This window comes from Ahaetulla prasina, chromosome 8 (assembly GCF_028640845.1).
Source record: "Ahaetulla prasina isolate Xishuangbanna chromosome 8, ASM2864084v1, whole genome shotgun sequence".
NCBI lineage: Eukaryota > Metazoa > Chordata > Lepidosauria > Squamata > Colubridae > Ahaetulla > Ahaetulla prasina.
In genome coordinates this window covers 80,413,453-80,433,827 of record NC_080546.1, presented here as the reverse complement: position 1 = coordinate 80,433,827, position 20,375 = coordinate 80,413,453, and the positions used below count along the sequence as shown (strand labels likewise).

Sequence of the window (20,375 nt, the reverse complement as noted above, 5' to 3'; positions counted from 1 at the left end):
ACATTCTATAAAATCCTACAGTTAATTGATCATACATTTGAAGAGTGGTTCTTTTCTTTCCATTTAGGCAGTGCACAAAGAACACAAAACTGCAACAGGCCTCCTTAGTTTTTCAGACTTTCTTGTGGGATTACTCTAGTGACCATTTAGTTCATCATTTCACATACTACAGAATATTATTTATTTTACATTCAAACAGTGCAAGCAAGACAGATATATTTAATTTTATTTTCAAAATGTGCTAACAGTGATTAATCAGAAAGATACACTGGATCACAGTTCAAATTCCATGGCATACATGTTTATTTGAACTGTGCCTCAGTTTTTAACTAAATGTATGTATGTGTGTGTGTGTGCATGTGTGTATCTATCTATCTATCTATCTATCTATCTATCTATCTATCTATCTATCTATCTATCTCTATATCTATTATCTATCTATCTATTTTGTAGCACTTGCTTTAATTACTTAAACTGCAATGAACCTCCTTCTCTAATCCTCTTTTCTATTAGGAGATAAAATCACATTCATATTTAAAACATAAGTAATTTTACCCTGGAGGACCCTCAAGCATTTTGACTGTTTATAACAATTCAGGTTTCAACATGCAATAACAGGATTTACATCTTACTTAGTTTTAAGGAAACAAAACCAGAATACTGTTATTATAAAAAGGCTAAAATATAAACAAAACTATACTCAAAACACTTTTACAAGCATTCTGATATAAGAAATAACTGATTTCCTTTCCGCAGTAAACAATGGGAAACCGTTAAACATGGGAAACTGACTCCCTCTTAATCATCCTCCACATTTTATGCACAATTGATTTTACTTCCTGATTGGGAATAGTCAGAAAACAAGATAAAAATCTGTTTCAAAACATAGAATGGGCAAAAACCGAGGAAGATTATTGTTTGTGATCCTGTAGCATTAACAGCTTTAAACTATTACTGTTGAATATAAAAATGCCAGAAAACATCCAAAATAAAGCATGAGAATGTCTTCAGTTACAGGTGGTACTGAACAGAAAATCAGATTTGACCAATATTCTTCAGATTAACTTTGATGTAAAGTCACAGACTTTACACTAATTCCATCCACCAAACCATACTAGAAATAATAAAGGATCCAATAGTATCACCAATCTCATTACTGGAAATAAATCTCATTCTTGCACTTACGGGAAGAAATGGTGATGACTGTGGCAGAATTACGTGGACAGGCTCTTTGCGATTCCTCTCCAAACAAGGAAAGGACTTGGGATCACCCACAAATGTTCCAGAATTGCTCCCTAGGAGGAGATGGCAAGACAACAGCCTCCAATGGGTTTAGGGTTCTGGGAGATAAGGGAACATCTTAGCCCAGACTGACTTTTCAAATAACACTTTCTTTTCTAATCAGCTTTTGAAATTGCTTATTAATTACTATTCAGCCATTTTAGGAATCCTAAATTGATAACTTTTACAATAGCAGTGAGCCTACTTCAATCTATATAGCAAAAGAATTTCTTAATGTAAATTTTAGGACTTAGATTTTTTTTTTAAATAAACAGGATGATTAGAATGTTTATTTTAGAAAGTTATACAGGAAGGAAGGGTCCAGATGAATTTGAAGTAAGATTTTGAAATTATAAGAATCCTTTTCGTGGGAGAATTATTTTATTTTGAATTCTTAAAAGAAATATAATAAGATGGGACTTTGAAGGTTGGGCTATAGGGGAATCAGAAGGAACTAAGATTGCAATTAAAGGAAAAGAATGCTTGGAACAAAATAACTAACACTGGATGGTATTTTGGAACAATGGACTCAGAAGCTAATTTTAAAAGTGTAAGATAGACTGCTTAAATGTTAAACGATATTGTGGAAGAGGAGCAAGTTATACTGGACAAGACTGAGACTGCTCTGAAAGGAGATTTAAAAATGACAGGTTGCAAGAATGATATGAAAAAAGATGTTACACTGGACATGCAAATGAAACTGATAGATGTCTTAATAATTAAAAGGGAAATGCAAATAACAAAGAATGAGTTGAATAACTTTCTTATATATTGGATTTACCAAACAGACTTGTTAAATCTTTAAAAGAATTCAGGGAGAAAGGATGAAGAAAAACTCCTAGGACATTATTTGATGAGGCTTTAAGGATTTGTTTATAAAAAGATGAAATATAGTAAGAAATGATCATTTGTTACATTGTAAGACAAGGCAATCTATTACTAAAACTCTTGTGTTTGTTTATATCAGGGGTGTTCAAACTATGGCCCGCGGGCCAACTGCGGCCGGCGGGTCAGTTTTTATTGGCCCGCAGCAAATTCTGAAAGTATAATTGAATATGGCCCTTTTCGGCCGCCTCCCGGTGGTTCGCTGCGAGGCTCGCGGCTCCTCCCCATGGGCGGGGAATAATGAAGGGAGGGGGTGGAGGAGGCGGCGAGCGGGAAAGAGGCTGCTGGCCGTGCCCGACCCCAGCAGTTCTACCCTCGCCTTCCTCGGGCCGCCAGGCGAGGCTCCTCGCGCCTCCACCCCTTGGGCAGGAAATAACAAAGGGAGGGGGCGGAGGAGGCGGCGGCGAGCGGGAAAGAGGCTGCTGGCCATGCCCGACCCCAGCAGTTCTACCCTGGCCTTCCTCGGGCCGCCTGGCGAGGCTCCTCGCGCCTCCACCCCATGGGCAGGGAATAATGAAGGGAGGGGGCGGACACGCGTGTCGGCAGTGTCAGCCATCGAGAAACAGGTGAGGCGGCGATGAACAGCGTTGGTGGGGAAGTGTGCAGAATGTCTCCAGACAAAAACTATATCGCAAACATAGTTTCAAGTTCATACCAAATACAAAACAAAAGCCAAGATCAGGGGTGTCCAAACTTGGTCTCTTTAAGACTTGTGGACTTAAATTCCCAGAGTTCCTCAGCCAGCTTTGCTGGCTGAGGGACTCTGGGAGTTGAAGTCCACAAGTCTTAAAGGGACCAAGTTTGGACACCCCTGGCCAAGATGAATGAATATGAAACATTTCCCCCCCTTAAATGAAGATGATATCCACATATTGTTGCTTTTTAGTAGACTGACTGTATCCATCTGTATTGTAATGTCCCAGGTTTTCAGGCCTCTGATATAGTCCTAAATATTTACCGCGAGTCACCAGAAATGGCAGCACCGAAGAAACGCAAGATAGCAGTTAGCCACGCCCACCCAGTCACATGAGCAGTTAGCCACGCCCACCCAGTCACATGAGCAGTTAGCCACGCCCACCAGTCACATGACCACCAAGCCACACCCCCAAATAAGCCATGCCCACAGAACTGGTACGAAAAAAATTAGACACACCCCCCGTTCAATGGTGTGGCCCGGGCCTTTGCTTATTTTTCTGTATTTGGCCCTCACCAAAAAAACTTTGGACACCCCTGGTTTATATGTTAAATTGGGTAAAATGGCCATGATGGCGAACCTATGGCACAAACACCAGAGGTGACACGCAGCACCCTCTGTGGCCATGCAAGCCATAGTCCCATTTCAGTTTTGCTGCGCATGCGCGCGCGCCTCCCGCTGCACAGCTGGTCTTTGGGTCTCTGCCACGCATGTGTGGGGCTGCGCACACATTGTATTTTTGGGAGTTTGGGTCTGGAAAAGGTTAGCCATCACTGTCATAGGGCAACAATGTAGCTCAAATGGGCTGACTTACAGAATGTGTCCAAAAGGACCCATGATATTGAAATTTTACAAATTTGTGGCCACTTCATTACTGCCACGCTCACATGATTGTTATTATTAATGGTCCCTACCAAAAAAATCAATGGGGAAGCCGGAAGGAAGTTGGAGGTCACTCTGCTCCCACTGTTCCCTACCTACCTGTGATAAAGAATTATCTCTAAAATAAATGACCCGATAGTCATGGGTTGTCTAGTAAATTACTAAAATTGTTTATACGTGTTGTGTTGAACAGGAAGCCATTTCTTCTTTTTAACTATATTCTTGTTTTTTTAGTATTTTAGTTTGTATTAATTTTATAGCTTTTTAATTGTAATGTTTAATAAAGTACTATTAAAAAATGAATCTTATTCTTAGGTGTATTCATTTATGCTACACTTTACCAGCAAACCAATTTCTATGCAAAATAATAAATGATTGCAAACTCAATGGGAATACATTTCAATTTTCAAAGATTTTTTCAAAAATGTAATTACAAAGACTTATCAGGAAGTAGTTATGCTAGAATTCAGTACTGTAAGAAATTTTTTACAATTTCTCATGAATTAAACATAGATCAAATTTAATGCACTCAATGAAAAAATGCCAGTATCATAACTATTGCTCTAATTACAGTAATTCTATTCCCCCCTCCAGAAATGGCTATGTCATGATCCATAAAAAATGTTAATAAAGTTAATAAATAATTAATCTATAATGTCTTACAACACCCTTGGTTGTTTTCAAATATGCATAGATTATTTAAAAATGAGTGATTCTGAACATGTGACAGAGTCCTTCAAGTATCAGCAAGGAATATGTAATGAAATCAAGCATGCAAGGGAAGACCAAGTATCCACAGCTAAAGGTATTATAGCAATAAATCCCATCATGTTTAAGCCCATCTTCACACATCAGGAGACAGGCTTCTGAATTCAGTGGCACATGTAAGAATGTACACAACTTGTATCAGAGAAAACTTAAATTATCAAAGAACCAACAATTTAACAATCCTTAAATCCCATTAAACATCTTAATGCTAGTTTTGCTGGAATTGCATAAATGGAAATATCAATCGGAAGCCTGTAAAACAGTTTATACTACATATAATGCAAGATTGTAGCTGTCACATCTGCCTTTGTGGCAGAATAAGATAATTTAGAAGCTTTTTTGGGGGGGGAATGACAGAATTATATAAAACAAGGAATTTATTTATGGAACATACAAGTACTCCTCACTCAGCAATCGGCCATTTAGTGACCATTCAAAGGTACAACAGACCACTCCCAAAAACTACATATGTTGTTCTGCAGCTCCAACAGCAGCAGTATTCCCATGGTCACACGACCACATTTTGATCACTTGGCAACCTTTACAGCCATTACCTTTTTGGTTGTTTTCTGGCAAAAATCTAATAAAATTAATGGATTCACTTAACAACCACTGCTTTTGTTTAACAATCGCATTTGCTTAAAAAAAGATATAAAATCAAGGTGGAATTTGGTGGAAATTCCCAACTCTATTACAGTTGTAAGTCGGCTACCTATCTATATGGTGATCCTAAGCAGCTCACAACCTCCAGACCATACAGCCTCCTAGCTCAACCTCAATCCCAACTCTTATTCAACCACAATATTAATTCTCTCTATCTAGACTAGAGACAACTTTGGGCTTTTTACTCAGGACCTCTGTTTCTATTTGGCAAGGCAATTTCCGATTGCCATGACAGGAACAGAAAGTAATACTACTTTTCCTTGGGACCATCTGCCAAAATTGTTCCCAGTTTACATATAGATACTTACAAATTGATGGAGAACGGAATATATAACCAATTCATGACTGCATACCATATGCCAAATATCAGGAAATGAAGTTTTAGTGAGAAAATCTTCATGTTGTTTCTTCCCTTATTTGAAGGGAAGACAGCCATATACACAACCTTGAGCTGCTTTGAGAAAAGATGGGATATAAATACAATAAATAATCTAGTAAGTATCTGATTAGGTACATTCACTCTCCAAAATACAGAAAGTAGCTTACCAAATACAAGATAGGATGAGAAGAATGAGGAGTGTTTATCCTCAGTGTTTTTCAAGAAACAACTATATTAGAATAGAATAGAACAGAAAATAAAACAGAGAATAGAACAGAACAGAATAGAATTCTTTATTGGCCAAGTGTGATTGGACACACAAGGAATTTGTGTTGGTGCATACACTCTCGGTGTATATAAAAGAAAAGATACATTTGTCAAGAATCATAAGGTACAACACTTAATGATAGTCATAGGGTACAAATAAGCAATCAGGAAACAATATCAATATAAATCATGATACAAACAACAAAGTTACAATCATACAGTCATAATGGAAGGAGATGGGTGATGGGAACGATGAGAAGATTAATAGTAATGTAGACTTAGTAACTAGTTTGACAGTGTTGAGGGAATTATTTGTTTAGCAGAGTGATGGAGTTCTGGAAAAAACTGTTCTTGTATCTAATTGTTCTGATGTGCAGTACTCTATAGCATCGTTTTAAGGGTAGGAGTTGAAACTTCATATTATTAAAGTTATCAATTATACCTAATTAAGGTTGCTGTACCTTCTTTCTATTGTTGTCTCTACATATGCCTCCATCCGGGGTGAAATTCAAAATTTTTCCCTGGCTTGGTGGGTGTGGCAGGGGAAGGATATTGCAAAATCTCCATTCCCACCCCACTCTGGGCCAGCGAGAGGTGGTAATTGCCATTTCTCTGAACTACTCAAAATTTCCACTATGAGTTCTCCAGAACCTGTCAGAACCTGCTGATTCTAATCACTGTGCTACCATGACTCTTAATCATATATTTAGTAGTTAAATGAAAAATCTAAAAATAAACAGCTCCAAAAACTACAGCAAACCATGTGAGAACTTCTGCATACAAGCCAAGTTCATTTTCATAAATGAAACTATTTTCCAGCAAACTCAAACTATTTTCCAGTGAAAGTGATGTTCAAAGGAGATGCTCATTTAATAGGGAAAATAATAAATAAATTAGGCATTTTGCTGTAGTTCCCTAGGAACTATAATTCCTTGGGAACCACTATATTAACATAGTCAAGACCTATTTTGCATTGCAAATTATTATTGAACAGTATTTCCTGAAATAGAGCATTCTTCTATGCACGCTAACACCTTATCAAATGCCTTATTTCTCCAAATTTTTCCACTCAATATCATACTGTAACCCAGAAGTCAATATTATGATGGAATTAGCTTGGCATTTCTTAATTTTGTGAATATGGCAGAATATACTAAGCATTATACTATCAAATACTCTGTTGATCTCACATTGTTGCCTTCATTCGTTTTTAAACAGAAAAAAGGGAACCCTGCTATAAGTAGACATTATAACCATTGTAATGATTGTAATGATTTTATAAATAATTGCACCAACATGAATACAGGAAAAAATGTAAGCAAAAGTTAATGCTAATATCTATAGCAGACTTGAAGTCTAGAACTGTTAAAGGATCTATGAGACATAAATATTAGCAAAGTAAATGTCAGGAAAATAGGAAACAAGTAGTTCTTCACTTATATTCATTCATTTAGTGACTGTTCAAAGTTACAACGGCAATGAAAAAAGTGACTTATGACTGGTTTTCACACTCAACTGTTGCAGTATCCCATGATCCCATGATCAAATTTGGGTGCTTGGCAAATGGCTCATATTTAAGATGGTTATAGAGTTGGGTCCTGGGGTTATTTGATGTTCCAATAAAAAATATACAATATAGTTAATTTGAAAATAAATATCAAGTTATATGTACTGCAACATACAAGTAGTATGTACAACTTTATGGTGGCATACTAAATTAATAAGTTAGTGTGATAATAGCTCAAAAACCATTTAAGTGTAATGAATAGGTAGTACTCAAGTTGATGGTAATTAGAACTTGATTTTTTGTTGCTAAGTAACATAGCCATAAAATGTGACATCATGTGACCACATTGTTTAGAAACAGTACTTCCCGTTGTCTTCCTTAAGCAAAGTTGTTAAGTGTGATGACAAGTGGTCACCATTTGTGACCGCCTGCTGGCTTTCCCATTGACTTTGTTAGAAGCCAGCAGTGAAGGTCACAAATGGCAATCACATGACTGTGGGACACTGCATTGTAATTGTGAGCCAGTCACTGAGCACCCAGATCATAATCATGTGATTGCAAGGCAGCTACAATTGTAACTACAAGACTGTCTGAAATACCACTCATTCAGAGCCATTGCTAAGTTTAAATGTCATTGAACAAGTGGTTGTTAAGTGAGGAACACCCGTACAAACAATATAAAGAAGTTTATTCACCCTTGTTCCATTTTCCTTTTTTAAACTATATTGTTCACATCGTTATTTGTCAACTGAAAAATAACTCCTCATATATTGGTAAGTATCACCCTAAAAACTAGAATGTCTCACTATAAATGAAATGTCTGTATCATTTCATAGCTATAAAAACATTGTATCAATTGGTGTTAACAACACCCAATCAATGCATCTCTGGATTTGATCTTTGCTATTGTTTTTAGTACTTCTGTTACTTTCTGAGACTCTGAAAGGCTTACAGCTTACTGTAGTTACAACTGCAGTTAAGAGCGCTGTAATATAGTAACATAATGTGCAAACAAAAATTTGCTCAGTCCAAATAAATTCTTGTCTATAATACCAATTATTTTGTGTATGTGTGATTATATATAAATCCACTTTAAAGCAATGTGCAGTCTCTGATATTTGAAATGCAGCAAATACATAGATCTCCAGATCTTACTGTACTAGAATTCCAACCTTTCTTCCCATAAGAAATAAAAGCAAAACATCAGGGCATCATTAAACTGAAGACAAGGTAGGATGGGGGACAGAAGATATTATTTTTCTTCTCATAAGAAATACGTCATACAGGAGCTAGAAGAAAACATGCCAGGGAAAACAGCAACTCCTATCCCAAGCAAATCTATGAAGAAACATAAAGCACCAACAATTTCAAACATTTTCTTCTCTAGGTGAGAGAAGCAAAGACTTCAGAGAAATACACCCCACCTCTTATTACCATTTGTTCATATATCATACATCACCCATACATCATTTCAATATCAAAACAAGAACTGTAATGCCAGTAATAGACATCTTAAAGTTTCTAACTATGAATAAGGTCTACAGACAGCATTTCCACTAAATGGTAGCAACATGGATGAGAAACAAACAATCTGGAACCAAGTTCTGAGTCCATATTTGGAAATCTTCAAGTGTCTCCTACAGGTGAGTTGCAGACAGCATTAGAACACATATCCCCTATAAAATCTGCTCTGAGCACCTATTTATGCAACAACAACAGATTTCTATTTATTCAGGAAGGAATAAACTCTCAGTTTAGGGGGAGGAAGAGAGGACCGTTTGCTAAAATGTTTCATTTTCACTCGTCACAATTAGCATCTTCAGTATCCTTGCACTACACACCCAGACCCAAAACAAATAGCACACAAACCCTAAAGATTGCTGCGTCTTTCTTCAGAATGAGCCATGCCTTATCCCTGCAACTTTTTTAAAAAAAGAATTAAAAAAAGAATCAACAGACACATTGACATTAACATCTATAGACAATGCAAGAGATAATCAACCAGCCCAAAAGAGAACAAAAAGACTCCAGCACCTCTCCACCAGTATTCAAGCACTCAGTTCAGCATGGATTAACTCCAAGGTTAACTTCAGACCAAGTAAGCAGTACTCCAATCAAGAAACTGCCAAAGAAGCCAACAGTAAACAGCCCAAGCAAAGAATCCCTAAAACCGCCCCCACCCAGGCATGACACCAGAATATAGACTGACAGCAAACAGCCTTCCTTACTAGCCCTGATGACTGTTACCTAGTTAGGGTAATAAAATGTCTGCAAGAGGACAAGCAAGCTCAGAGAGCACCAAGGACCCTTCACTACAAATATTCTCCTTTCTTAGATCCTCCAAGACCATTCCCACCAATACTGGCAGGGGAAGCCAGTAGACTATAAATTGACAGCAAACCCCATTCCTTATTATAATGGATGAATGTTACCTAGTTAGGGGTAATCAAATGTCTGCAAGAAGACAAGCAAGCTCAGAGAGCACCAAGGACCCTTCATTACAAATATTCTCCTTTATTGGAACCTCCAAGACCAACGCCACCAATACTGACAGGGGAAGCCAGCAGAATATAAATGGACAGCAAACCCCACTCTTTACTAGCACTGATGATGCTACCTAGTTTAATGAAATGTCTGCGAGAAAACAAGCAAGTTCAGAGAGCCCCCTAGGACAGGGGTTTCCAACCGTGGCAACTTTAAGCCTGGCGGACTTCAACTCCCAGAACCCCTCAGCCAGCAAAGCTGGCTGGGGAATTCTGGGAGTTGAAGTCCTCCAGGCTTAAAGTTGCCATGGTTGGAGACCCCTGCCCTAGAGCACCTCAGTTCAACCCCCAAGCTACAAATATTCTCCCTTATTGGAACCTCCAAGCCCACCCACCCCCACTAATACCGACAAGGCTAAGACACCAGAATATAAAACTTGACAGCAAAATCCCACTCCTTCCTAGCCCTGACGATCTTACCTACAAGCGAGGGGTAACGAAACGTCGGCCAGAGGACAAGCAAGCTCACAAGGGAGCACCGAGGCCCCTTCCCAAAAGAAAGCGGGGAAAAAGGATCCTTCGCATCTTGGCGAGTCAAGGCCAGCGGAAGAAGAGCCGGCCGACGTCGTTTTAAGAAAGGCCCATTGTCTCCGCCGTCCGGGCTTCGCCCTCCACAAGAGCGAGCCCTTGTTCTCTCTCGCACCGCACGTGTCGCGCGGTACCCACGCTGCCCAACGCCGGGCGGTTTTTTGTTTTGTTTTTCCCCCCCCTCTTCTCTTCCTCGTCCTTTGGCTTCACGGGCGCTCCCACCGCAGTCCCCACGGGCAAAGAAGCGGGGGGGGGGGGGGAAAGAAAAAAAAGAAAAGAAAGAAAAGCCACCGTTTTTTTTTTGGGGAGTGGCCCGGCCCGAGGCGACGCCACACCGCAGCCGGAACGGACGACGGGGGACCAGCGAGGAAAGGTCACGCCCACATCCTCACGCGTGTCTCCGGGCGCGCGCGGGGATGGGGGGGGGAGAGGAATGAGGGGGGGGAGAAAAACCAGCCAGGGGAGGAGGAAAGTCGTCTCGCGGACACACACACACACCGCTCTCCTCCCGCCTCCGTGAGGCGAAAGTTGGTCGGGCGGCGGCGTCTCCCGGTCTAACAGCGAGAGAGGGGAGCGGGGGGGGGGGGGGAGAATGGGAGGCGGGGCGTCCTCACACACGCGCTCGCGCCGGCCCGCCTGAAGGACCGGCGCGCGCCCTCACACAGTCGCCTCAGGAAGGTTTTGAGGGGCGGGGGAGGCAGCTGGCCGAACTGAAGGAGAGCCGCTCTCTCTCTCTCTCTCTCTCTCTCTCCCTCCTCCCGTTTCTAGGGGCAACCGAGGGGCGGGGGGAAATAACGGCCTCGAGGCAAAAAGCTCCCCTCACACACACACACCCCGCGTCCCGTGAACAAAAGGAGGCGGACTGCCGCTGAGGGAGACGATATTTATCCGGGATCATTTTCTCTCTCTTTTTTTTCTCCTCAGCAGGTGGGCCGACGACTTTCCCCCATCGCGGCGCCGTTTCCCCTCAACAACCCTCCCCTCACCTTCTTTGGAAGGTGCTCTCCGCTGAGGTGGCGCCTTACCTGAAGGCGGCGGTGGTCCTCTCCCCCCCCGCCCCTTCCTTCCCGAGCTGAAGAAGGCGCTTTCTTCTTCTTTTCCTCCTCCTCCTCCCGGGGTGGGTGGATGCTTCGGGGACTTAGCCCAGAGACTCCCCTTCCATGCCGGCGACCTGCATGGCCGCCGCCTCCACCTAGTCGCGCCGCCTGTTGCGGTGGGTCCTTTGCGGATCCGAGAGCGACGGGAAGGCTCGCGGGGGCTTTTTTTTTCTCTCTCTCTCTCTCCTTTCCCCTCCTCGCTTCTCTCTCTCTCTCTCTCGAGAACTCGGCAGCCCAGCACCGTTTCCCCGCCCCGGCGCCTTCCCGATTGGCGGGCTTCTCTCAAACAGGAACAAACATCTCGCTCGCTCGTTCGTCGGGAGGCACGCTACTCCACCGTCGCCGCGTTCCTCCTTCCTCCCGATTGGCTGGTTGGGGACGGAGCGAGTCTCAACCCGCCCAGCTTCGGACGCAAAAGGCGGGGACGGCCGGACGCCCAATCGTATCGAAGGGATTGGCATTGCTCGTCGGCATTGGGGCTTGCGGCGCGTTTCCTTTCCCTGCCATTGGTCGACAGGGAAGCCACTCCTAAACAGCACCAGCCTGTCCGCAGGCTCGTGAATGAGTGGAGGGACCACCGAGCTCCTGTTGCAAAGCGTCTTTTTCCAACCTTGGCAAGTTTTAAGGTTGGACTTGAAAGTTCCAGAATCCAATTGGTCAGCACGCCGGCTAGAGAATTCTGGGAGCTGTAGTCCAACAGGTCATAAATTTGCCAAGAATGAGAAACTGATGTAAAATAAACAAAAAAATAGAGGTGTATTATCTGATTTGCAGCTATCTAAACCATAGTTCTTGCTGATAGGCAAAGTGTAAATTACCTTGGTTTTCATTCTTTTTTTTTACAGCTATTTCTTGCTGAATTCTGAAGGGTTGCAGTATTACATTTTTGCAGCAAAAAACAACAAAACACTACGATATACAGATTTTCTTACAAACCAATTTATCCAACAGAGCAATTTTATGCAAAACTCTGAAAGAAATTAAAGACAAGAGATAAGAAAAAAATATATAAACAAATTTAGTTAACCTCTCATATTTTCTTGCAAATAATCATGATTTCCATTAAGTTTACGCACAGAACCTTATTTGTTCTGTTCAATTACAACTTGCTTGTCTTCCCCTCCCTCAGGATCTGCTTGCTTTCTTCAGATACCTGTTTTGCAATTTGATATTCATTAATTCATTCTTGACTAAGCCACTTCAGCATACTTTTGTATTCAGTCCACATTTAATGAACACCAATTCTCCTAGCACACAAAATGCTTAACCAACTTTCCATTGTACTGCACTTTTAAATATTTTTCTTGATGAGTTATATCCCACTTTGATAGTTGTTTTTGTTTTGTATTGCATTAATAATAATAATAATAATAATAATAATAATAATAATAATAATAATAATAATAATAATAATAATAATAATAATAATAATAATTTAATTTGTATACCGCCCTTCTCCCGAAGGACTCAGGGCGGTTTACAGCCAAGATAAAATACAGCAACAAACACATACAATACTAAAAACAGACATTAAAAGACTTATTAAATTTGGCTCCATTTTAAAATACAATCAAACCCTATAAAATTAATAAAAATTTAAAACCCATAAAATCAGCTAAAGGATTTAAAAACTCAAGCCAATCCTGCAAGACGGAATAAATAAGTCTTAAGTTCGTGGCGAAAGGTCCGCGAAAGAGTTTGAGTATTGGACAATAACCAAAATAAAAATGGAACTGTGTATATTTTGTGAAGAATAGTTCACTGTCACAATTAGAACAAGTAGTATTCCATGCTGAGTTTCTAGTTCTACTTTCCAACGGAAGGTTCACATGTCACGCTAAGTAAACCAAAACCAAAGCAATTAATTAATGTGATAGGCGAACCAAGGTGCCCTAGCTTGTAAATCATGATTTATGTATTAGGGTTTTGAGCTGGCCAGCCAACTGTGGCATCTTTATTAAACAATTGTTCAGCAGCTTAATGTCATGTGCAAACTAAGTTGGACTTTGTACGTAAGTTTTATAGCTGCCTCCCAAAATGATACAGCCTTTAAATAGAGTCAGAGAAGAGTGAAGAGCTAGGCCCGTGATGGCAAACCTATGGCACACGTGTGCCACAGGTGGCATGTGGAGCCATATCTGTGGGCACACGAGCACTGCCCTAGCTCAGCTCCAGTGCACATACGCACGATGGCCAGCTGATTTTCAGGCCTTCCGGAAGTTGGGAAACAGGCCGTTTTCGGCCTCTGAAGGGCCTCTGGGGGGTGGGGGAGGCCATTTTTGCCTTCCCCAGGCTCCAAAAAAACCTCGAGCCTGGAGAGGGTGAAAAACAGGCCTACCGGGCCCACTGTAACCTTTTTGCCGTTGCGTGCCAAAAGCAGGGGGAGTGCGGGGGAATCGCTCACGCATGTGCGGGGCATTGACTTATGGGTGTGGGCAAGCACGTGACACCCCCCCCCGGACTCCCCCCTCTTTTGGCATGCGACGGCAAAAAGGTTAGCCACCACTGAGTTAAGCAATCAGGGCAGTGAGACAAGCAGGGCAGATTAGACTAGCACCTAATAATTTATATGGGCCTCTGGTGGCTCAGACTGGTAAGACAGTCTGTTATTAACAGCAGCTGCTTGCAATTACTGCAGGTTCAAGCCCCACCAGGCCCAAAGTTGACTCAACCTTCCATCCTTTATAAGGTAGGTAAAATGAGGACCCAGATTGTTGGGGGCAATAAGTTGACTTTGTATATAATATACAAATGGATGAAGACTATTACTTGACATAGTGTAAGCCGCCCTGAGTCTTCGTAGAAGGGCGGGATATAAATGCAAATAATAAATAAAATAAAATAATAAATAAATATCACTGAGTACCCAGGGAAATTACTATCAATTTATTGGATACGTTAGGGCAAATAAAATAAATGCTACATGATTCTAGGGCATAGGAAAGTCTTGTCACAAAACCTTTGTCAGTTCATTCGTGAATATGGACAATCTGCCCACTTGCACTTAAGCATAGTCCCAACATGACCTGGCAACATCTTTTTTCTCCGTGTCCCGTAATGTTGCCTTTATCTCACCCTTCGTCTACGAATGAGACAGGTTTAAATTAGCTATAGGTAAAGGTAAAGGTACATATGTGCTAGTCATTGTCGACTCTAGGGGGCGGTGCTCATCTCCGTTTCAAAGCCAAAGAGCCAGCGCTGTCCGAAGACGTCTCCGTGGTCATGTGGCCGGCATGACTCAACACCAAAGGCAAACGGAACGCTGTTTAGCTATAAATTAGCTATACTGGTATTGAAATAGTCATCCATGGGTAGCTGCAAGACTACCATTGCCTCTGTCTTGAATTATCTTTAGGGAGAGAACAGCTGGACAGAAACTATTGGTGGAAGAACTGGGATCAGCAATGGGTACAGCTATGTATCTGTCACTAGAATTTTCTGCCAATGAATGAAATGGTTGGTGACTGTTTCATTAGCAGTGCAGAAATTCCTGTCATGGTTAACTGCGATATTTCACTTATAAATTAAATTATAGAAGCTGAATAAATTGAGGGATTGCAACAAAAATAAATAACCAAAATAAGAATCTTAAAATATAGCTTTGAAAATAAAAGTGAAAATAAAAGAAACCACCAAATACTCTTTTTTTTAAAGAAAATATTTTCTCTATACAAAGATACACAGATAGTAATAATGCTACAGCTCGCAAAAGCTTATGCCTTTTAATAAAATGTGTTAGTGGCAAAAGGTTGCTACCAGATTCCTTCTGATTTTTTTACCTTTTTCATGTGAGGTAAGCCTTCTAAAACAGTTGTTGCCAACAATTTTATATTGCTTCCCTTGTCTTACTATGCTCTCATACCTAAAGCAGGTAGTTTGCCTTATTTATTCATTAGATTATTTATATAGCTACCTTAGCTATCGCTCTATAGCAATTCAGATTTAAACAGCAAATTTGGTTGGGTGGAGAGTTGGACTCGAACCAGTGGTCTACGGATCACAGGTGGTCCGTGAGAAAATTTTGGTGGTCTGCAGAAAAATTATTTGCATTTTTTTATATTGCACTAAATACTATTCATCTTTTTAAAAAAATATTAGGGGCCCGAGGGTTTTAAAATTATGAATTTAGTGGCCCCTGAGATACAAAAGGTTGGCGACCCCTGGACTAGATGACCTACAAGGTCCCTTCCAACTCTGTTAATCTGTATCTAAATAATCAAAGTGGATTGTACCTATTACATAATAAAACATATTGCCCTAGAGGCCACTTCAAAACTTCAGAACAATCAAAAACAGTCCATAGAGGTGTAAAACCTTCCAACCCAATGCCCTGGGGAAAAAACCAGTTCTTCGGGGTATTTTGAAAAGGGTATGGCTTAAAATGCCTTACTGTATGCAACTGCAAGGGAACAAATGTACCCAAAAAAAATGAAATAAACAAATCACATGATTTGGTAGCTAAAAGTTTAGGGAAAATTGCTGGTAGTAATATTTTGAGGCCAGCAGCAAACAACTTCAACTAAAAAATCTCAGGATACAAATTTCATAATTAGCATGGTGAATCCACTGCTGAAAAAGGAAATTCCTTACTCATATCAGCCACATCTGCCTGCAGCTTTGTTTTTTTATACTATTTATAGGTATTCTGGAAAGTACGTCACTAACTGGTTCCTTATTAGATTAGCATTTGTAGAACTTCTCAGGGAGAGTTCATATAATTCCAGTAATTTAAATGGCTTGAATTATGCTTCTTTTGCAACAGTTCGTAAATAGTGAGCAGCTTTTTCCATCACCTAAATATATCTGGGTGTACATGTCGAAGTGTATCCTTTTGATTTAATTGAAAAGTGAGGTGACTATATTAAATTTATGTCTACACTATAATAATAGCATTGTGTAGGTTTGACACAGCTATAAGGATCTCTATCGAGCCAAGATAAAGAGGGATAGTTATACACTCAGGAATTAACAAGAAACTTTGATTGGTTCTCGCTGTATAATTTGGTTCTTATTCTTCATATATGTAATCTCTCATTTTTAAACATACATTAAAGCCAGTGGTGGGTTGCTACCGGTTCGCCCCAGATCGGGCGAACCACTACAGGAGGCGCCACCTACTCACCTGTACGTCTGTGCGCATGCGCCGAAGTGTCACACGTGCGAGCGCACCTACGAGCAAACTGGTAGCGGCCGAAATTGAAACCCACTACTGATTCGATCGAACAACTATTGATCACTCCTTTCTATACAAATCTGCTAATTACATGCTATCTGTGATTTTTCCTGTGATCCAAATGACGGAGGCTTGAAAAGAACTTTTCTGCAATCAACTCTGATTAGTAGAAAAGGCTATTCTGTTCCCTGTTTGTTTGTTTAAAACCCTTATATCAAACTCTGGGAAGCTCCCAATAATCTATTACAATAATATTAATAATAAAGCAACATAATGCATAAATATATTAACGCAATCAACATTAAAAAAGTGTCTGACATTAAAGTTAAACTTCCAACAGACAATTCCTCAAAAAAATCTTCTCTGCTACCTCACCCTATCCCAGAGCTTGGGGTGGGAGGTGTGTGTGGGGGGGAGCCAGGTCTTCAGTACTTTTCAGAAGGCTAGACAAGTAGAGGCCTGCCAGTCTTCAGGTGGAAGAGTTGAGCCTGGATTACCACGGAAAAGAGACGTTTCCTGGCTCCCACAAGGTGGCAATGCTTAAGGGAAGGGACTTGGAATGTGCTCACCTTTTCTGATCTGGTAGGACAGGTACCAGTAGATGACCTTAGAGATAGACAGTTCTGCAGATAATCTGTGCCATGCAGGGCTTTAAAGATGATAATCAGCACCTTGAATTGTACCTGGAAGAAACTGGAAACCAGTACAACACACAAGAGAGGTATTGGATAGGTAAACTCATCATTATACATGCTGCTGCATTCTGGATCAGTTGTAACTTGCAGGTGATATTCAAAGGTATTCAAGAAAATGGAGGAGAATCCAACCCTCCATCTCCCAACCCTCAAAGCTGGTCCAGCACTTCCAAGTTCCAAGCTGATTTTTAGCAAGAGAAGATATATTAACCACGAAAGAATATGCATAGAAAGCTAGTAAAATTAGTCAATTGCTTATTAATTTTTGTTTCATTCTGCTACATTCAGTGTTGATTTTGGGACCAGCAGGGATATAATATCCGATAGGCAGGGAATATTAGAGAGAAACTGAGTTGGGATGACTAGTGCTTTTGCCAGATAAGATTATTAAGTCAATATGGACAGGAATGTCTACAAAAGCCAGGAGAAGTATGGCTGAGAATACAAAGATAGGAAAAAGTGCCAGGATGCTATGTATTTTATTTATTTATTTATTTATTTGATTTCTATACCGCCCTTCTCCCGAAGGACTCAGGGCGGTGTACGGGCAAAAATAAAACAAACAGTGCAATATATAATTTAAAATGCAATTAAAAAACTTATTTTAAAATTGGCCTGAAAATTAAAATATACAGTGAGCTAAAAAACCCATTTAAAATTAGTTAATAAGAATTTTAAAAATTTGATAAAATTCAATTTAAGACAGCCCCGCGCGAATAAAAAGATGTGTCTTCAGTTCGCGACGGAATGTCCGAAGGTCAGGTATTTGGCGTAAACCCGGGGGAAGTTCGTTCCAGAGTGTGGGAGCCCCCACAGAGAAGGACCTTCCCCTGGGGGCCGCCAGCCGACATTGCTTGGCGGACGGCACCCTGAGAAGTCCCTCTCTGTGAGAGCGTACGGGTCGGTGGGAGGCATGTGGTAACAGCAGGCGGTCCCGTAAGTACCCAGGCCCTAAGCCATGGAGCGCTTTAAAGGTCGTAACCAGCACCTTAAAGTGCACTCAAAAGGCCACAGGCAGCCAGTGCAGTCTGCGCAGGAGCGGTGTTATATGGGAGCTACGCGGAGCTCCCTCTATCACCCGCGCAGCTGCATTCTGGACTAACTGAAGCCTCCGAGTGCACTTCAAGGGGAGCCCCATGTAGAGAGCATTACAATAATCCAAGCGAGAGGTAACGAGCGCATGAGTGACCGTGCACAAGGCATCCCGATCAAGGAAGGGGTGCAACTGCTGAACCAGGCGAACCTTGTATTGTATTGTAGGAAGTTAGCACTCACCCCTCTCCTAGAAGAATGAAATATTTTGGAGGATATTGAATATGGCAGAGTAGTGTGTTTCCTTGGATGAGAAATGGAGAAACCTGTTTTAAAGACAAAGCAGCTTCCTGCCTCATCACACCTTTGTCAATGGGCCATTAAGGCCTCAGCCAAGCTCACTCATCCCCCCCACCTTTGTCAATGGGCCATCATCTGCAACACATTAGGACCCATCTAGCAACAGAAACTCACCACATGGCAAGGCTCAGGCAAGCTTGAGAGACAACCTACAAAGTTAGCTAAGACCCCCTAGACCACCTGGGAGTTTGACAACCAATCTGGGTACATTTCTTATACAGGAACAGGAAACACCAAGGTGGGGCCCCACAGAGAGTATAAACTCAGGCACTCAGCATCTTGTCTCTCTCTTCTCCCCTTCTTCCTTTCTTCTTCTCTTCTTCTCCTTTCCTCTCTGGTTCTTCACCCAACACCTTGAAACATGTGATCACCTTTTCTGTTCAGGAACCCAAGCTATGTGATTCCTGTCCACCATTAAACCATCTTTCCAAGCAGTCTCCATGTTTCCAGTGTCTTTTCCCCCACTTGGAACTGAACCCAGATGGACATTTCTTCCAACAGTATATTGAGAACTAGCCCTGATCCTGCTGGGTGCTGGCCAAGGTCTTCAAGACTTGGTTTCCCTAGAGAGCTTGTGACCCTTGGTGTGTAGTAGAATCTACATCATGGTTGTATCATAGCATTGGTTGGGGTTTTTTTCAGTCTCACCTGCCATATATTAATTTCTTAGTGTGTTCATATTTTAATCTTGATTTTAATCATTCTTAGCTGACCAGAGTCATGTACTTGAGATGAGTGGCTGAATAAGTTTAACAGCTACTGGTAAATAGGTTAGCAAGCTGTCTGAAAGTCTATGTACATTAACGATCGAGTTTAGAAGAGTCCCACCTTAACAAAGTAGATGATTGCAATGCTGGGCCCCCAGTGTTTAATCTTATTATTCGTTAACAGAAAACAACACAAATATTTAGAAAATTAGAGTATTATTTTAATGAAATAATATTTTATGAAATAATTTTAATCAATTTACAGTTGCAGACTACAGAAGTTTGAAGAACGTTCAGGTTTAATTTGTTCATTTGTCATTTCTTCCTTGACAGTGCTTAAAATTGATGGTACAATAAAGTGAATGATAAAAACTAATCTTTATCTATAATGTCTGTCCTCCCTCCCTCCCGTCCTTACACCTTGTCAAAATCATCAAGCAGTTCATTCTGTCAATCAAGGATCAATGAGTGGCATTCCAAAGTGGTAATCAAGAATCAAAAGGATCAGAAGTAGTGCAGTTTACACTGGAATTATATTCACTGGTACCCTATCTTGCTAATCTTGGCACCAATTATCTCATTAACTGTTTCTAAAGGAATAATAGTGTCCTCATGATGTGGCCATTGATTCATCTATAGGCACAGAGGCATCCTCAAGTTGTATTAGATGTCCTAGTATGAATGTTTTTTTCCCCTACGAAAGGGGATAGGATCTGTTCAGCTTTCGTTGACTGGTTTAGAAGTTACAGCAGGGGTAGTCAACCTTTTTATGCCTACCGCCCAGTTTTGTATCTCTGTTAGTAGTAAAATTTTCTAACTGCCCACCGGTTCCACAGTAATGTGCTGTATATCATTGTCTGCGCATGCCTCTCCCGCATCGTGAATTGGGTTTGAAGGGGTGCCGGCTACCAGCT

General features: G+C 40.9%; 1 protein-coding gene across 2 annotated transcripts in view; it reads right to left on the bottom strand.

The window, feature by feature from the left end:
- Positions 1 to 11,720, bottom strand: part of FRYL (FRY like transcription coactivator) — a 171,082-nt gene extending 159,362 nt beyond the window's left edge. The window contains exon 1 of one of the 2 annotated variants that reach the window (XM_058192134.1): positions 11,423 to 11,720. The gene's annotated coding sequence lies outside the window, so the exon portion shown is untranslated. Of the gene's footprint in view, positions 1 to 10,289; positions 10,585 to 11,422 lie in introns of those variants that run through there. The other variant, XM_058192135.1, reaches the window with a different exon arrangement.
- Positions 11,721 to 20,375: the final 8,655 nt, after the last annotated feature.